This window comes from Chlorocebus sabaeus, chromosome 1 (assembly GCF_047675955.1).
Source record: "Chlorocebus sabaeus isolate Y175 chromosome 1, mChlSab1.0.hap1, whole genome shotgun sequence".
NCBI classification, from domain to species: Eukaryota; Metazoa; Chordata; class Mammalia; order Primates; family Cercopithecidae; genus Chlorocebus; species Chlorocebus sabaeus.
In genome coordinates, this window is record NC_132904.1 from 84,449,331 (window position 1) to 84,455,330 (window position 6,000).

A 6,000-nucleotide genomic window follows, 5' to 3' on the forward strand; every position below is an offset into this window, starting at 1 on the left:
CCTAATCTTTATCTTTTTAGTCTTGGAAAGAAGGAAATGGAGAGGCATTTACATACACACTGAATAAATATTCACAATAAATTAGTTGTTAGCCTTTGCAATAGAAAATATTCTTAATTTTATAGAAGAGAAATCTTGAGTCTCAGAAAGTATGAATGAACAGTGGAGTCAGTATTCCAAGCCAGATTGATCTTCCTCTGGAATGAGGAATTAAAGTAACTGAAAAAGAGAAAAGTAGGAAGGACAAGGATATCCAGAGCAGGAAGAGTGTGGGGCATAGGGGATCAGGGTGGGAAGAGGGAGAGAAAATGACTTAGAGTTACTGATGTGCTTGCCAGAATTTTGAGGAAACAGTTAAGCAGCAAACAAATATCAAGATTTTGGGGCCTTTATGTGTACATTAATTTGTGGCAAGTTCTCTGGCCAGCACTAATACTACTCCATGGTTAATATCTTTCCAATACAGACTCTTCCAGTACCATTGCTTTCCATGGCATTGCTTTATTCTTCATTCACTTCTCTTTATAAACATGTTTATCAGGCACAAATAAGTCAATTCTACTTCATAACTGAAATAAGCTGAATTCTATTATTGATTTTAGCTGCTTTCTGGAGTCTTGGCTCTGTCTCTGTGATATATACTTATTGAGAGAGTTACCTTCTACCAAACCTCCTTTTCATTTTTTTCTTGTCTCTGTTCATTCCACTTCAATAAATGTATATTGAACTGCTACCATGTGCCATGTAGTGGGCAAGGTGGTAGAACTTAAACTAATCGGAATAATAGGTAGTTATGCAAGCTCCCCTGACCCCTGTACCAAAATGTGAAGAGCTGATTTGTGTTCACAGAATAACTTTGACATGCCCAAGATGGAAGAGGGTCACAGCAAGGAGCATTCAACTGAATGTGGAGAGTCAGGAAAGCTTCTGGCATGAGCTGGATTTTGCTATGGAGACTTGGTTAAGTTGGAGCTATGTTTTACCAAACACCTTTCCCTATAGAGAGTCCTAGGGTAGAGTTGGATAAATGAGAAACATGCAAAATATTTTGGAAACAGAAGTAAATCTGTGGCCATTGCCTTGGAAGGTATTTGAAATCAGTCATGATGATGGTTGAATGCAGACATGACTGGGTGGACCCAACCTGTTCTTGCTCTTCTCTGGTTTGCATCCAGCTCAGCTTTCTGAATGCTGGTTGTCCAGATGAACAGAAATTCAGGCCCACTACCACATGCTTGGCAGCAGACCAGAAGATATGGTAGCTACAGACCTAATTGGGATAATACCTCTCAGGGTAAATTTTGGAGTTCACTGGACACCATAGTAGCCAAACAATGATCCAAATAGTTATTTCAGTTTTAAAGACTAACATTTGGTCTCCATGAAGCAGTTTTAGTCTCAATGTTTAGATCTTGGGGTACATTAGATACAAGACAGAAAAATTAAAATGCCATAGTAAAAGAAAGAATCCACTGTAATGGGAGAGTCTTCTACGCAAAACTTAATCTAAAAGTCATTTTTCCTTTAGCTAAAAGCCAAATCTATTTTAGTATAGTCACAACAACTATTCATAGGCTTTTCTGGAAATTGTAGGTAGAAGACATTGGTGGAGCTTCCTGACATTCAAGAATTGGACTTTATGATTATCCAAAAATTGCACAGATATGGGTAATAAATAGCAATTGGGAGATATGGTAATAACTAGAAACACAATTGGAAGTCTGAAATTGAAAAAGGCAGCCTCTGCATTTTATGACTATGAATACTTAATATTTAGTGCTTACCCTGTAAGCACAATAGAACAACAGATACTATTCTATGCGTTTTAAATGTATCAATTCGTTTAATTACCATGGACTCTTAACAGGTAAGTGAAATTTTTATGTTTATGCTACAGATGAAGAAACTAAGATCTAGAGAGTTAAATCATCTGCCTCAACTCAGTGAGCTAGAAAACAGCAGAGATAAGATCCAAACCCAAGTCACCTGGCCCTAATCTGAGTGACACTATGTATTATATCACACTTTATGAAACAGAATACTCAACAGTTATGAACAAAGATGCTGAAACCCTTCACAGTTGATATGTCAAGACTGATACATGGAAATTGTCAGTCTCATATAGAATATCTTGAAATGTGGAACATTATGTGCTATAGTTTGGATATGAGTGCCCCTGAAAATCTCATGTTGGAGTTTGATCCCCAGTGCTGGAGGTGAAGCTTAATGGGAGGTGTTTGGGTCATGGGGGCAAATCCTTCATGAATGACTTGATTCCATCTTTGAGGTAGTGAGTGAGTTCTCATTCTATTTGTTCCCACAAGAGCTGTTGTTAAAATGAGCCTGGCACCTCCTTCCTCTTTCTCTTGCTTCCTCTCTCACCATGTGATCTGTGCACATCAGCTCCTGTTCACCTTCCAGCATGAGTGGAAGCAGACTGAAGCCCTCAACAGAAGCAGATGTTAGTCCTATGCTTCTTGTAAAGCCTGAAGAAGCATGAGCCAATAAACTTCTTTTCTTTATGAATTACCCAGCCTCAAGTATTCTTTTATAGCAACACAAATAGACTAAGACATTATGTGACAAAGAATGTGGCAACAGAAATTAAAGAGTGATCCAGATTAGGGCTAAAATGATAAGGGGTGAGGCCAGACAAAGAGACAGAGAAAGAAGGAGAGAGAGTGAGAGAGAGAGAGAGAGAGAGAGGTAGAGGCAGAGGCAGAGATAATGAGAATAAACAAAGAAAGGATAATTAATTTGGAGGATAGACACACAACAAGGCCATATACTCCTAGCACAGGATTTCTCTGCTACTGAATAGATCCAGCTGAGGAAGGATCCTAGTTGCTGGGGACACAACTTTTGGTACCCTGCCCACATCCTCTCTTCTGGCTGGTGTACCATCCCAGCTGCTTTGAGTGTTGCCTCCTTCTCAGGAGAATTGCCTCCCATAAGACAGAGAGGCCTGTTTCTTTCCTACCTTCTTCAGGTTCATACGCTGTCACCAAGGTCTGACTGCCTAGATGGTAACAAAGGCCACTCCCTGGCCCAAAGGTGAAACCAAGACTGGAACTGTTTGTGCTCCCAGAGATTCCCGCAAAAAACAGACTGCCATGACTTTCTAGCTGAGAACTTGCTTTTGATTCACTTTTTCCATTGCCTTATCCTGTTATCTTATTCCGGTATCAGAATCTAGGGAGCAAAGCCATAAAACAAACCATTTTAAATGTCACTATCATGATCACTTATATTTTTGTGCTAAACTGTCCTTTACTGCTGTCTGCTGAATTATCATCTGCTCTCTCATCAACCAAAACACAAGGTCAGCTACTACTCTTTAGATGATTTATTATACTCCAGGTACTGGGATAAACATTTAACATCTATCTCATTTAGTCTTCCTAACACTCATGTGGTGAGTATTATTATCCTAAACTGAAATATTAGAAAATTTAGATTCAGAGAAACTAAATAATCCCTCATAGTTACTTGGTCAGTACGCCTTGAGAGCCTGAATAAGAACACAGCTCACTCACCCCAAATTACTGCTCTGTTTACTCTACTACAGTGCATATGTACCCTGTAAACAGGTCTGCATTAATAGAAGTATCAAATCTTTTTGGAAAATGCAGTAATTTTATAGTTACTGGATAAATCACAGCAGCAGATGGAGTGCTATTGTTTAAAAAGTATATTTTAAGTCTGTAGTCCTTGTTTGTACTATATTCAAATACTTGTGAAGTTTTGAACTGAAAAAAATAACTTTAGGGTTCTTTCAAGAGTATTCCAATAATAACACTGTAATTGTTTGTTTGTGTTCCCTTATGTTTTCTTCAGTAGGAGACATCCCATCTACACAGTACAGCTCAAACGATCAGCTGCATTCCTGCACAGCCATCTCTTCAGTATATATAAATGAAGGAGAAGAGCAGTATGGTTTTATTACCAAATTCACAAAAAGGTATGCCTGTTGCCAATCAAAGCAACTCAACTAAGCTAACACTTAAAAAAGTTCTATAGATATGTTAAAAGTCAGAAAATTCTAAAATTCATTATAATGTGCCTATTTAATTTATAAAATCCATAATAACCCTTACAATAAAATAAAGTATATTCATACTTACGCTTAAATTATGTAATATTGTTCATCTTAATATTATCTGTAGACTAGAAGTCTGGAAACATATAAGACCTTTTAAAATTAATACTATTTTAGTTTAGTCATTATATTATCTAGCCTTTTAAAATACTTACTTAGTTGGGACAGATTTTATTATTCACATGCTCACAACAAATCTTTTTTATGAGCACCTCATTAAAGAGAAAATATTTTTGTGGGACTATTTACTGTACTTCCTTTCAAAAGCTTTCACAGTTCTGTAAAATATCTGTATATGCCCAGAATGTCAGATACAGAGACATCATCCACTGTGGGTCATCGTGAAAATGGCCTAGAATCACTGGAACAGACTTAAACCAAAACTAATATAGGTCTTATGTTTGTGATGTAGCTATTCATGTCCATTTTCATTCTTAATTCAAATTTTAAGAAATTCCTTTTGTCAAAAAAAAAAAAAATCATTTAAGGGTCTACACACATTTGTCATCAGGGATCCATAACTTTTCCTTACTGTGGTCTTCGGCTTTTCTGACCATACTAAATTTGTTTTTTTTTTTTTTTTTTTTTTTTTGAGACAAAGTCTCGCTCTGTCACCCGAGCTGGAGTGCAGTGGCCGGATCTCTGCTCACTGCAAGCTCTGCCTCCCCGGTTTACGCCATTCTCCTGCCTCAGCCTCCCGAGTAGCTGGGACTACAGGCGCCCGCCACCTCGCCCGGCTAATTTTTTTATATATTTAGTAGAGGCGGGGTTTCACCGTGTTAGCCAGGATGGTCTCGATCTCCTGACCTCGTGATCCGCCCGTCTCGGCCTCCCGAAGTGCCGGGATTACAGGCTTGAGCCACCGCGCCCGGCCTAAATTTGTTTCTTTATTCTTGTTTTTAGTTTGGTGTTTCTAAGCTAAGATAGCTCCTATTGTATTATCAACTAATGTGTGACATTAAGAAGATGCCCACATAAATTGGAGCAGGAAAGTGATAACTCAAGCAGGGATATAACACAATTGCTCCTGTCCTCTGCCCAAGCCAATAGAAATAGACTTACATTCTGCGATTGGAAGGGGAAACAAGGGGTTGAAAGTGACAACCTTATCATCATGTGGGACCTATCTCAGTCTGGTGTTTATGCATGGAATAACTATCGTTGTATATGTGTGCTTTATATTCAGACCAAATGAAAAACGTATTTTTTCATTTGCAATGCAATTATTTAATCCTGCATTTTATGCAATTGAATTTTTTATATCACACATAACATTACGTTGTGTTTTAGTATATCACGCAAAATGTTAAAATATTTTGTAACCATGTTTTATGTACAAACTACTCCATTTGTTTCAAACTTTAATCTGGATGCAAACACTGGGTTTCATATGTAACATGTAAAAATTAAACCAAACAATTTTCAGAAAATTGTTTTTATGTTTAGTTGATTTCACCTGAGGGTCTAAACATGATTCAAATTTGTTGTTAGTCTGTTTGTCAAAGCATGTCATTGTATATTCTGATTGCCTCCAGGACAAGCTGTGAAACGTCTAGATTCCAGAGCAACAGACTGTGATCCATTCCCAACCACCCCTCCCTACCGTCTGCCACAAGCTCCCGTAAAGCAGGAATCAGAGCTAGACTGGCTCAGCTTAGGTAAGAAGTGAGGCTTCATGTGAAAAAGACTACACCTACAAAACAAATTCTCAAATACATGATACATGCTAAGATTTTGAACTTGACCCAGAAGTTTGTGGTATACACACAAATACATATACACATGCACACGGTCATATACCTATGCTTAAAATTATTTTTAGTGCTTTCCAATTAAAAGCATAAATTACTCCATAAAAAGCTTGCATATTTTAAAGTATAATTTTATAAAAATATAAATAT

At 37.5% G+C, this 6,000-nt stretch overlaps 1 long non-coding RNA gene across 1 annotated transcript in view; it reads left to right on the forward strand.

Annotated features, from left to right (window-relative positions):
* Positions 1 to 5,760, forward strand: part of LOC119626595 (uncharacterized) — a 96,629-nt gene extending 90,869 nt beyond the window's left edge. Inside the window, exons 2-3 of the long non-coding RNA XR_012092660.1 lie at positions 3,838 to 3,961; positions 5,635 to 5,760. This is a non-coding gene — a long non-coding RNA (uncharacterized lncRNA). The remainder of the gene's footprint in view (positions 1 to 3,837; positions 3,962 to 5,634) is intronic.
* Positions 5,761 to 6,000: the final 240 nt, after the last annotated feature.